At 35.8% G+C, this 13,411-nt stretch overlaps 1 protein-coding gene and 2 long non-coding RNA genes across 7 annotated transcripts in view; 2 read left to right on the forward strand and 1 right to left on the reverse strand.

Annotated features, from left to right (window-relative positions):
* LOC141394323 (uncharacterized) overlaps positions 1 to 13,411 on the forward strand; it is a 204,093-nt gene that overhangs the window by 170,337 nt on the left and 20,345 nt on the right. The gene's annotated exons all lie outside the window — the stretch shown is intronic.
* b (glutamate decarboxylase-like protein black) overlaps positions 1 to 13,411 on the reverse strand; it is a 111,788-nt gene that overhangs the window by 85,847 nt on the left and 12,530 nt on the right. Inside the window, exon 1 of one of the 5 annotated variants that reach the window (XR_012410340.1) lies at positions 1 to 12,267. This exon is cut by the window's left edge and continues 15,482 nt beyond it. The exons of the other annotated variants lie outside the window; for them this stretch is intronic. The gene's annotated coding sequence lies outside the window, so the exon portion shown is untranslated. Of the gene's footprint in view, positions 12,268 to 13,411 lie in introns of those variants that run through there. 5 annotated transcript variants of the gene reach the window in all.
* On the forward strand, positions 12,088 to 12,815 carry LOC141394324 (uncharacterized). Its single transcript, XR_012410354.1, has 2 exons — positions 12,088 to 12,185; positions 12,252 to 12,815. It is a non-coding gene; the product is annotated as an uncharacterized lncRNA (long non-coding RNA).

Genomic DNA, 13,411 nt, shown 5'->3' on the forward strand with positions numbered 1-13,411 from the left:
TAAAGATATTATTCAATATGACAGAAAATAGCTCGTCGTTGCAAAAAATACATTCAACAGTGAATGATTGTCTCTGCACTTTAAAATTTCTTAATGTAAAAACTGATAGTTGGGATCCCATTTTAATCTATTTGATATCCACTAAGCTACCCAAAGAAACAATTTCTCAGTGGGAACAATCCTTACATTCTCATCGGGTGCTTCCCAGCTGGTCCCAAATGGATGAATTCTTATTAAATCGTATTGAGGTGGTTGAAAGAATATCGAGTATAAAGTCCACGAAATCACATAACATCCCTTCTTTCTCTTCTACTCAACCTTCCTATAAAACTCAAACATATACGTCCCAAGAAAACCTTAATTCTCCATGCCCGTTATGTAGCAATGATCATAACATTTATTTTGCATTCAAACACAAGTTGTGTAATAATTGCCTCTCTGATAATCACTTTAAAAGTAAATGTAAAAGTAGTTGTCTTAGTTGTAGAAAATGGAACCATACGCTTTTGCATTTAGACCAACCCAATGAGTACGCATCTCATGGTAAGAACAGTACACATTCCAATAGTAAAAATGCGACTAGAAAAATCTTTAGCTAAAGACCCAAACCTCCAGCACGAATACAATACAGTCTTAAAAGAATATCTATCTCTAACGTCATCCAAAGAAATATGTGATCAAGGTAAATACTTCTCGTTTTACCTCCCACATCACGCCGTTGTGCGCCCTGATCACAAATCGACGAAAGTAAGAGTAGTATTCAATGCTTCTCGAAAGTCAAAGTCTGGCTATTCGCTAAATGACGTACTCTACACAGGTCCCGCCCTCCAAACAGATCTCATATCAACAATTCTCAATTGGAGAAAGTACAAATACATGTACTGTGGAGACATACAAAAAATGTATCGGCAGATTAAGATACATCCCGATGATAGACAATATCAAAGAGTTTTTTAATTTTTAATCGAGCTTTATGATCTATTATGCAAGTGAAAAAGGAAAGCCGACGATTACGACCCACACACCCACCACTATGTGACATGCATGTTTCGTCTTCGGTAAAGACTCTTCAGACATATCGGATGTGGAGCGGCTTCGATGTCCTCGAACTTTTCTTCTTTCAAATGCATTTTTGTTTTGTATTTTACAACAACAATGAGGATTTTACCATTTAGTTGTGCTTTCATGACAAACGCTTAGCGCTGCCTTTGAAAGTTATGAGTTTGGCTCTGAACGCTAACACGCCGTGACAACACTTTTTTCCTGTGTTTTTCAAGGACGTGTGTTCAAACCCCAGCCTGGCTCAGCTGATTTTATTTATTTGAAAATTTTTGCCTTTTTAGGCGAAGATCATTTTTTAAGATTAATTTTTAAATTTTTAATCGAGCTTTATGATCTATTATGCAAGTGAAAAAGGAAAGCCGACGATTCGAACCCATACACCCACCACTATGTGACATGCATGTTTCGTCTTCGGTAAAGACATATTGTTCCAAAAAGACTCAGAAAGCCCGATAAAAGATTATGAATTGAATACTGTCACCTTTGGTGACATTTTTTGGCCATAAGAGCTCTTTTGCAACTCGCAAACGATGCCGAAAACTCATTCCCAAATGTTGCGAAAATATTACGCAATGAGACCTATGTTGACGACATACTCACTGGTGGATTTTCAATCAATGAAACCATCAACTCTCAAAAGCAGTTAATATAAGTTCTAAAATCCGCTGGATTCCTACTCAAAAAGTTCGTAGCTAATAACTCTAAATTACTTTCTCATTTGCCACCCGAGGACGTGTATGATTTAGATCTCTTGAAATTTACCGAAAAAAGTTCAACAAAAACTCTGGGTATTAAATGGAATGCCCTAGAATATACATTTTCTTATTCTCCGATTCCCATTAAGTTATTTGACCCAGCCGGTTGGATAACTCCCATAATTATAAAAGCAAAAATGTTAATGTAACAACTTTGGTTGCAAGGCCCTCGACTGTTTACAAGAATGGAACAAATTTATTTCCGACATAGCTCACATTAAAACCATCACAATTCCCAAATGGATACAATACGTTCCCACAAGCAAAATTGAAATACACTGCTTTTGTGATGCATCAAAATCAGCATATTGTGCATGTGTATATATTCGCTCTCAAACCTCAAACTCTACAACATTCTCTAATCTCCTTACTGCTAAGAGTAAAGTGGCTCCCTTAAAGGTTGTCTCTCTTCCAAAACTAGAACTAAATGGTGCACTTCTTCTCGCCAAGTTAATTAACTACGTTATTAACACTTTTGAATTGAATTATACTTTAATAACATTGTGGTCTGACTCATCAATTTTTCTTGGCTGGCTCTCAAAACCTCCCATGACATGGGAAACGTATGTTGCAAATCGTACTTCTCAAATTATGGAATTGGTTCCAAAGGCAACATGGAAATACGTTTCCACTTGCGAAAACCCTGCCGATTTAGGCACCCGAGGATTCAATACTCAAGATCTAGCAAGTAACTCATTATGGTGGTTTGGACCCTCCTGGTTAACCAGATCAGAATCTTTTTGGACCAAGAAAAACCCACTAGTGGTTTCCATTGAAACTGCGAAAATTGAAACATTTCACACAATAACTCAAGAAGACGACATTTTATTACGATTTTCTGATTATACTCGAGCCCTGCGAGTGCTATCATATGTCTTTCGATTTTTCAATAACTCCCTTCAAAAAGCCAGAAACACTCCGAGACTTCGAACAACAGATTTAATGTTGTCTGAAGTTCAATTTGTTAAATCAAGATTAATTACTCTTGCCCAAGGAAAATATCATCAACTCGAATATGAATCTTTATTGCATTCAAAACCAATCTCTGACAAAAGCAATCTATGTGCACTAAACCCATTTTTGGACACCGACAAAATCATGAGAATAAACGGAAGACTCTCTGATTCGAATCTTCCATAGAAATAACGCCATCCCATTATACTTCCGGGTAATTCTAGACTATGTCATTTCTATCTTCTCCACTTACACAGCTTTCTGGGACATGCAGAATGTAATCTTATGTGCAGATTTACCCAAACAGAATTTTACATTTCTCGCCTTAAGCCCAGAGTAAAAAATATAATTCACAAGTGTAAAACTAGCATTTTGTACAAACAAGAGAAACAGCTCTCAACCTACTGAGAGCACCGACGTAGTCAGGGGGGGGGCCCGGAAATGATTTTCGTTCCTTTAGGATATTAGCTTATGTTACACATTTTTTAAGTTTTGAGTAAAATTTTAAACTGTTTTACATTTTCAAGAAATATGTAAAGTAGTTGGAGGAAGTATTACAGAGAATTATTTAACTACATTGGTGTATTTATTGTACAATATATTTAAAAATATAAAAATAGTGAAAAAGTTAGGCTTTTTGTTAGTTGCTGTTAAGTTTTAAGGCGTTGTTTAAGCGTTTAATCGTAATTTTAGGCTGACTGTGAGTGTTACTGAGTTCAGAACAATACGTTCCATAGAGGGGAAATTTGTGTTAAAATTTAATCAAAAGCCCTAGTAAGCTCATTTATAGTCGGATTGATATAAAATTTTGCACAAAGCATAACTTATGTACAAGGATTAATCCTATAGAAAATAATGAAAATCGGTCCAGATTTGGATGCAGCTTCCATATATATTCGCATCTGATGTGAGATAAAAATGCACCAAAATCACTGAAATTTTACACATTCAACCTGAACTAGCCTAAAAAAACAGATGTATATATAGTCTCATATGCATATATTTCATTCCAAATTTTATTTTTTGAAACTTACTTAAATTAAATTTTTCTCAATTTACATGAGAAAAGCCGTGAATGTTTCGGAATAATGCAAACATATTTGATAGGTGTTGGTTTAGTCTGATAAATAAGAGTGCCGGTTATACTGCGGAACAAAATTTAGTGTGAGTAAACCTTGCAATTCCATATAAAAATATTTCATATTTTAGTTGAGAAAAATTAGATTTTTTCGAAATGGCGCAAATATGCGCAATTTTTTATGATTGAATCTGATATTTGAGACTCAAGCGAATAAAACATTAGAAGAAACTATGGTCGGGAAACGACGGGGAAATAGACTTTTTCACTATTGAAATTGTAGTAATATTAAAAATTATCATAAAAAATTGTCATAAAGAGGATATGTATCACCATTATTAAAGAGCAAAGATGTAAAATCAATCTGAAAATTTTAAATGCTAATCTTATTCGGAGACTGTACAAAAACAATAAATCTTGAAAATATAAATTTTCGCGAAAATAATGTCATTTTAATGTTCACCTAATTTCTTAGTTTTCGAAAAATTACTTTTTGTTTTCAGTATGGCTGAGTTCAATCGACTGCTGCATTGGATTGGTTAATCTTACAAAGTCGAGGATGGTTATAGCAAATGTAGAAAAGAGTCTGGTTGCCGTTTATCAAAATTTTTTTCATAAAATCTATTTTCATATTTTGAGTTTTGAGCAACTTTAGGCATATGTTTCCCCTCTGTGCGTTCATTTGTATTTATTGAACGTTTGTAGCATATTACGTCCAATACTTTGGCTCATAAACTACATCTAGAAAAACATTCTTGCGATCTTTTGTTTTTAAAAGTTTTGATAAGAGCAATTCAAGAATAAAATATAAAATTGTTGCTTAATCTTTGTAGTTTTAAATTTTTGTATATATTCTTTAAGACGTTTTTGTAATAAACTATTTTAAAAATCATAACAATTACAAAATCACGCAAAAAAATCTATATCAACCATTTTTTATGATATAATTTCTGTTCATCCGCAGTGTCGTCGTTGTGCTTATTTGAAACTGGTGCCTTGCTACAAATTAGTAAATGCCTATTGGACAAAAAAATGTGTCGTATTTTTATGTTTTGCTCGAACTTTTCGAATGTTAATAAAATCAAGATTATTAAGGTCAATGTTTATATTTTATTTATTGCGTATTATTTCCAATATTTTAAAATTATATTGAGTTTCATCTTTTAAAAGTCATTTCAGTTCGTCACAGTATAATTTTAGGCTTTTTTTCAAGATATATGGACTTTCCCACAAAAAACATAATATCGCTCTAAACACAAGGAATACTTTCCGTAAAAATTTCTAAGGATCTTCGAACAGACCTTAAACTGCATTAAACAACTATTTTGAAGGTTTGTGAGGGAGGTACCCCAGTATGGTCCATATTTTGAGCTAAAACTAAGTTTGGACAAAATATTACTAAATCCAAACTTTGGACCAAATCTGTTGCTCCGTTCAAGAAAATCGCGCATACCACTTTAGGTAAAATTCTTGAAATTTTGGGGAAAATACCAGAAGGAGTAGACCAAAAAGCACCATAATCGAGCTTTATATAAGGCTCGCAGAAATATTGTGATAAACCAAGTTTGGACCAACGCAGTATCCGGTTCGAAATTTGTCGTGCACATCAGCTACTACACATGATAGCAGTAGGTGTTCTTTACAGGTTTTGGGCCATTTTCTCTGGAAGTATGGACTTGCCCCTGAAAAAACTTGTACTGTAGTAATAGGGATCCCGAGAACACTTGTTGCAAAAAAGGAAAGCGTTTCCAGGGAGGTATTTATACCCTACACCACAATGTGGAAAGGGTATTATAAGTTTGTTTTGGGAAAAATTCATGTAACACCGCTAAATATTCGTCGGAGACCTCCAATGTGGTATACCAATCTTCATATCTCGACGAGATAAAGCGATTTTGAGATGTGTGTCCGTCCGTCCGTCTGTCCATTATAAATTGTAAACACGCTCCAGGCCGCAATTATGGACCGATCGTCACGAAATTTTGTATGGAGGTCGGGTTCAGGCCAGAATATATCCCTATTCTTATTGGTGATGATCGAGAAATATTTAGCGGGTTAAATGGACCAAAAACAAAATTTTTATCCGATTTTGTAGCGGCTCTGTATGTCGCAATTATAGTCCGATCGCCTCGAAATTTTAAATAATATAAGATTATATGACAAAGAAGAAGCTTGCAATTTAAGATGGTGATCGGATGATGTTTAGAGGGTTAAATGGACCACAACTTTTGTGTGAAAATTGTGAAAATTTTTAATATACCGGTAATATCCTTATTCCTGGACCACACATTCCGCCCACATAAATGATATTTGGAAGGACAACTCTTGCCCTTTCAATTACTGCCAATTATGTTGATTTATGTGATCAGATAACAGATTTACAGCCTAATGTATCCAGTGTTTTGCTTGTAATGTAATCAAATGTTTGTGGAACAATTGTTATATTGTTATTTAAACTTAATGTGATAAGGTTGCAGACTCCAAAAAGTTATTTCTTACAATAAGTTTATTTGTCCAAAAGAAACTTTGATTTGCTGAAAGCTAACTCGCAGGGTAGTGGTGTAGGGTATCGTATGGTCTGCCCTTTCCGACTATAGCCTTTGCTTACTTGTTTTATTTATTAATTTTTTTATTTCATATTTTTACTTTTAACTAAATTATTATAATGTCTTAAGCTTATACAGATATATTTACTAATTATCAAGATAGGCCTTAAACTACACTTCTCCGAAAATTTTGGAAATACTCAGTGGAAGGTTACCGAAAGAGTGGACCGATATGGTCCATCTTCGAAGTTGACCTAAATTTGGACAAAATGTTACGAAGGCCAAATTTTGGGCCGAATCGGTTGATTTCTTCGAGAATTATCGTGCTCTCTAGGCAGCCATCCAGACGGACGAACATAGCTAAGTCGACTCCAAGTTTTCCGAAAGAGTGGACCGATATGGTCCATCTTCGAAGTTGACCTAAATTTGGACAAAATGTTACGAAGGCCAAATTTTGGGCCGAATCGGTTGATCTCTTCGAGAATTATCGTGCTCTCTAGGCAGCCATCCAGACGGACGAACATAGCTAAGTCGACTCCAAGTTTTCTGAAACACACTTTGGCCCTAAAATAATTATTTCGATGAGGCACATTTTGACTAAAGGCTGAGAGTATAAAAAATGTAGATTGGGAAAAAATGTGTTTATGGATTTTTACTAAAGTAATGTATGCCTATGTATACATTGGATTGGACGCCAGAATTTCATTTTAAACGAATTCAAGCTTGGTTGCCAGAGTTTTCCTTGTTCCTGATCAATTTACGAGAAGATCCACTATAGGAAACCAGAATTTCTATAAGTGAAGTTCGACTATTGGATTGGAAAATTAGTCTATTTATGCACGATTGGCGACAGAATTTGATATTTAAATACCCTCTAGAATTTCATGATGTATAGACTCACTATTGCTTAGCATTAGTTCTCTATCAAGAAAACCACTATTAGCCTTCAGAAATTCTTTGTGATAAGATATACGATTGGGCACCAAAATATCTTTAGGCAGATAACTACAATTGGCTTCTTTATGGCAATAACAACGATTGGACACCTGAATTTCCGAAATTGAAAAATGTACCATATTCTGACACCGCAGCGTGATAAAATAACAAAAAAAGGAAAGTGTTTTGGAGTTTTTTGTTAAGAAATTTCTAAGGGTTTCCGATTGTATACTCTTTCCTTGGTCTTACCGAAGTGATATCACGGAATTACATAACATTCACTGTGGTTGTGAGTTATTTGATAAATGGTACACCCAAAAATATATGCGATTATTAATATATCCATTGTTTTGAACATTTATTAACTCTGATATATTATCAAAAAAGTTCTGAAAACAAGGGGAAATTGGCCAAGAAGTCTTACGTCATTTTAATTATAAATAGTAATGAAAATTATTTAATCAGTAATATAAGTCTAAAATAAGATTTACATCATTGCTAAATAAAAATTTTTCGCTAACATGAACTTTCAAAATTTTCGTCGGGTGGGCCCCCCCCGAAATGAAATCCTGGCTACGTCCCTGACTGAGAGATGTTCCTTGTCACCCCTCTTTTCAATTACTGGTGTCGATTTTGCTGGTCCAATAGAGTTAAAAAGCTCCTCACTTCGCAACAGCCCAATAATTAAACGATTCGTACGTGTATTTGTCTTCTTTTCTATAAAGGCAATACACCTCGAACCGTCCTCAGACTTTACTCGTTTTATTGGTAGTCGGGGACTCCCCTGCCGGGTAATGTCGGATAATGGACGTAATTTCTTGGGAGCTAGCAGAACAATGCTCAAAGAATTTTCCACATTTTTAAAAAAGCGTCCACTCAAGTCTCTCAGAAATATGCAACTCATGGTTTTGAGTGGGAATTTATTCCCCCTCATGCAGCTCATATGGGTGGCCTACGGGAAGCGGCCATCAAGAGCATTAAAATTCATTTTATGAATATATGTGGTGCCCATAAATTAACATTTGAAGAATTCTCCACATTACTCGCTCGCATTGAAGGCATCTTAAATTCTCGCCCCATCTCTGCCATATCCGAGGATCAAACAGATATGACTGCTTTGACACCCGGGCATTTCCTAAGAGGTTCTCCTATAATGGAATTCCCTGAAGTTCCCTCACAAAACATATCTCTCGTTAACAGATGGTCAAAACTAAAAGCCCTCCACCAAAACTTTGTTGTTATGGAAAGAAGACTATCTTAAATATCTTCAGAAGCGGTACAAATGGAAAACTAAATCAGACAACTTAAGCGTAGGTGATTTAGTTATTGTTATTGACGACATGCTCCCTCCCCATGAATGGAATCTTGGAAGAATTGTCAAAACATACGTGGGTTCAGATGGTAACTTGCGAGTCGCCGATGTAAAAGTCGCGCCTGGATCAATCAATCGGCCAATAGTTAAAATATGTCATCTACCGTTCTCTAATTCCAGCACCGATGAAAATTTCCACTAAGTAACATCTGTATCACAAAATACCTCTACATATTGCACTCATTTTACATTTCTATTCTCTACTAATTCATTTCATGCATTTTCAGATCTCAACCCCAGCGTCAAAAAGTTGACATCCATAAATGCAAACTATGCAACAGGTTTCACGCCCCTTAAATCGTGCCCGAAGTTTCTAGATATGACACCACGACCGAGGAATCTATTGGTTTTAAAGGAATCTTATTGTGTGAACTGTTTAGCCAGAAGCCACGGGTTCCGAGACTGCCGTTCTCACAACATGTGCCGAAGATGTGGCAGAGCTCATCACACCCTACTATACAAAGTCTATTCAGAAATCAGGGGGGGCACGATCACCAACTTCCAGGCAAAAAAATCAGCAAACTAATAATCGAAACGTCAGCCAAAATAACAATCAAGCGACTGAAACATCTTTAGATCCACAAATCCTGTCCGAGGCAATTCGTGCAATAGCATCGGTTCTATGTGCTAAATCAAATTGACCATCGTTGGACCCGGCGGCATGTGTAAACTAGTTTATACTTATGTAGTTAAACCGTTTTATCGACCTTTGAATATTTGAAATTATTTGTATTTACCAATTACTTAAGTAACTGTAATCTACCGAATGGAATCATGAATTTGTACTTGCTGAAATTTCTTGCTGGGTGTAAGCCAAAAATAAACTCCTTCTGGCTTGAACATCCAAACTGTAAGAACAAAACCCCACATCAATAAATTATAAATATCTGAAATAAACACGGCTCTCTTATTCCCTCATTGCTATGCGTTTCGACAATTAAAAATAAATAATTACTCACTGCTGAGAAATTATCTAAACAAAGATAAACCTTCTGCGTCATTTGTGTCAACGGACCACTGTTTTCTTAATACTCTTTTAATTACAGTCCACATTCTCTTCTGCAAAAAGCTGTCTTAAAACAGGTTCCACTACTCAGCAGCGCAAACCTGCCACCGCATTTACCCGCCTGTTCACCATGATTATGAGTGCAAGAGGAGATCTCTTACATTATGGTGCTATATGTATATGGTGCCACCGTGGTGGTGGGATCATGGGTTCCATTCCCCGGCTAGGCAACATCACATTTTCAAAGGTGGCAAAGTACACCTCAGTAATGTTGGCGATATTTTCTGAGTATTTAAGCTATGTAAAACTTCTCTACAAGTGGTGTCTTAGGACACGCCGTTCGGACCCGACGATAAAATGTAGGTCCCATATCATTGAGCTTAATATGAATCGGAATGTACTCATTGATAAGAGAGAAGTCTCTCTTGTCCCGCCTCGAATGTTTGTGGAACAATTATTTTATGTATAGCATTTTCAAATTAAATGAAACGTTCTCCAAATTGAATGAAACCTTTTCCAAATTAAATTGAACCTTTTTCAAATAAAATGAAACCTTTTCCAAATTGTATGAAACCTTTACATTTATTGAAAGAAATGTAAAAATCATATTAGTTTTATGTTAAGTAACAACATAAAAATTTAATTAATTGATTTTTTTAGTTTTTATCATAAAAATTTAATAATGCCTGGCCATCAATGGAGGTTAGACCGAAATGATCTGAAAAAGAATATTTTGTTTTAACAACGTGGTGGTAATGACAGGGGCTAAGTGTCTTATCCAATGAAGTGGTTCACGATTTGCCGTCTGTAGAATTCTTAGTCCATGTCCATTACATAATTCGAGCCGTCGCAATGATTGAGATGTTCCATACTATGCTCAGTCGCGTCAACGATATTATGATAGATTGTCAGGTCGCTTAGTACACATCTGGCAAAAAATTTTATTTTTGATAATGCCTTTTTTGTTAGGTCAAAAATTCTATCAAAACATTGATGATATATAAATGTTTAACGTAATATAAAAGGCATTTTTAATAATAATATGTTGAGACAGATATGAACTACGAGATCTGTTACGGCTCCTGATATGGCGGCGCTAGAATGGAGCATCCGGACTAGCTTGCGGTCCCAAGGTCAGGTTCTCAACCATCCACTCTAGCCCATCTGGGCGAACATAAATTTGTTAAGCTAACAAACAAACACAAACACTTAATACATTTACATGACCTGCTCTTGAAAATGGGGGATTGCTGTTGCCCTCCTGCATTCGCCCGCCCTTCTATGGTTTCCAAATTGTCCATCAACACCATTTCGTTGGAAACCCCACACGACACACACACTCACCTCATCACCTTTTTAAGGAGGTCCCTCCACACTACCACACGGATCAAAACATATTAAATTTTCTTTTACAAAATCAACACATTAAAAACATTTATTATTATAAAAATGGCTTAAGACTATATATCTTTGTTGTTTAATTCGAATCAATGAAAAAAAACTAAAGAATTCCTAACAACAGTATTATACTTTAGTACGGCGTCAATAATATCGCACGACAAAGTCTTTCATAATCTAGAGATGTCTAATTCACTTTCAAATATGGTAATGAATACTATTTCTGATGTCTATTTAAGGGAGCTCTCTTAAAACTGGTGTTTGATGGCCAATGCGGCTCTAACTCTCATAAAACATTACTTTTCTCTAGTTAATGATGATAAAAACAAAAACATTTAAGTAAAAAGTTTAAAGCTGACGTTAAAAACCCGTACAATATATCTCGGTGATCTCCCACAATAAACCCACCACGAAGGAATGCCGGTGGTGATAACAACAGCAGGGGGAGAAATAACCAGACTGCAGTTTAACGGCCAAAAGAAGCGCTGGTGCAATCGTAATGTGGCAAGGCAATACAACACACAAAAATCTAGGCTTAACTAACTGCCCAAATCTGAAGCAGCCGGACTTCCGTAGAATCAACAATTCTTTAGGGAAATTTTATAAGTTTGCTTTCACAGGCTAAATAGATTGTTAATAAAAATAACTCACAATACTTTGGTTTTCATGTGTTTTAATTTTCTTTGCCACGAGATGCAAAAGAGTCTATATCTTTTCAACGGTTATACAGCAAATCTCCTCACGCATTTGCCGCCCTTTCCTTTTATACCCCCTTCAATTCCTTTTGATTTTCCCCATTTTCTAAAATTTTCCAATATTTTGGCATACATTTTCAATGGCTGGTAAAGTGCCACTAAATGGCTGAGATTTCAGTGTTGATTAAATGGGTAACTCTTATGTTCATTGAACACAGTCCCTAGTCGCCTTTGAGCTGGCAACTCCTTTCATTTCCTTTGATAATTTTATTTCTTGGATCGCACTTCGAGCGGAGGCATCCAACTAGCCTTATTTTATTTTATTTTAAATTTCGTGGTGGAGAACTCTGCGTCTCTTCCCACATAAAAGGCATAGTTTTAAAGTAAGTTTCTCCTAAAAACTAAAAAAATTAATTTAATTCGCTTGACGATTGTATTCCTTTTTGCAGATGGAAAGCGCCGCCATTCATTTTCCTTCGTCGCCCACCCCAACACGCAACAGATCTAGCAATTGATCATATTATTGTTGACGTTATTGAGCATAGTATGGAACAGCTCAATCATTGGGACTGCTCGAATTATGTAATGGACATGAACTGAGAATTCTATAGACAGCAAATAGTGAACCACTTCATTGGATAAGACACACAGCAATTTGTTAAAACAAAATTTTCTCTTTCAGATCATTTCAGTCTGGGTGCCACCGTGGTGCAATTGTATGCACGCTGAAGGTCGTGGGTTCGATTCCCCGGCCAGTCAACATCAAACACTTTTCAACCCCTCAGTAATGTTGGCGACATTTTCTGAGTATTTCAGCCTTGTAGAACTTCTCTACAAGTGGTGTCTTAGACACGCCGTTCGGACTCGGCGATAAACAGTAGGTCCCATATCATTGAGCTAATATGAATTATTACATTTTAGGGTAAAAAATAAATAAAAAATCAATGAATTGCAGTTTTATGTTATTACTTTGCATCAAAAATAAAATGAAAATCCCTTAAAAACTAATATAATTTTTATATTTCTTTCAATAAATGTAAAAGCTTCATTCAATTTGGAAAAGGTTTCATTTGATTTGTGAAAAGATTTCATTTAATTTGGAAAATGTTTCATTCAATTTGGTGATGCTATATATAGCCCAGTCAAAATAGTCATGCGTATAAGGGGGAAATAGCAAAAATTCCCACAATGCTGGATTTTGGTGGAGAGCTAGGGTTTACCATTAGAAGCAACATCCAAAAAGTCCCCATCGATCCCATGTGTGCAAAAAAAGTTTTTCGGCGTCAAAGGTAATGTGGCATTATTCAGTTTTAAAGGCCAAATTAAAAATTACCCGCCTAAGTACATTATAAGGCGAACCGGTGACAGTAACCACACTATGTGTTAGGTATTTCCATAAGCTTTCAACCGATATCCAATTTTCAATTAAATCTGGCCTTTCAGGTCGAATAACCGTCGAAACGGATCCGACGCCCAAGAAAAATATATTTTTCCGTAATCAGCCCAACAAACCCTACCTTCTGACAAACTTCAAAAAAAACGGAGAGTTTTCGTTGGGGTCGTTCCCGTTCCCAGGTCGTTCCCGTTCGATTACACATGTGGGTTAAAT

Source organism: Musca autumnalis, unplaced genomic scaffold, assembly GCF_047663935.1.
Source record: "Musca autumnalis isolate F117 unplaced genomic scaffold, ASM4766393v1 scaffold_2, whole genome shotgun sequence".
In the NCBI taxonomy this organism is placed as follows: Eukaryota; Metazoa; Arthropoda; class Insecta; order Diptera; family Muscidae; genus Musca; species Musca autumnalis.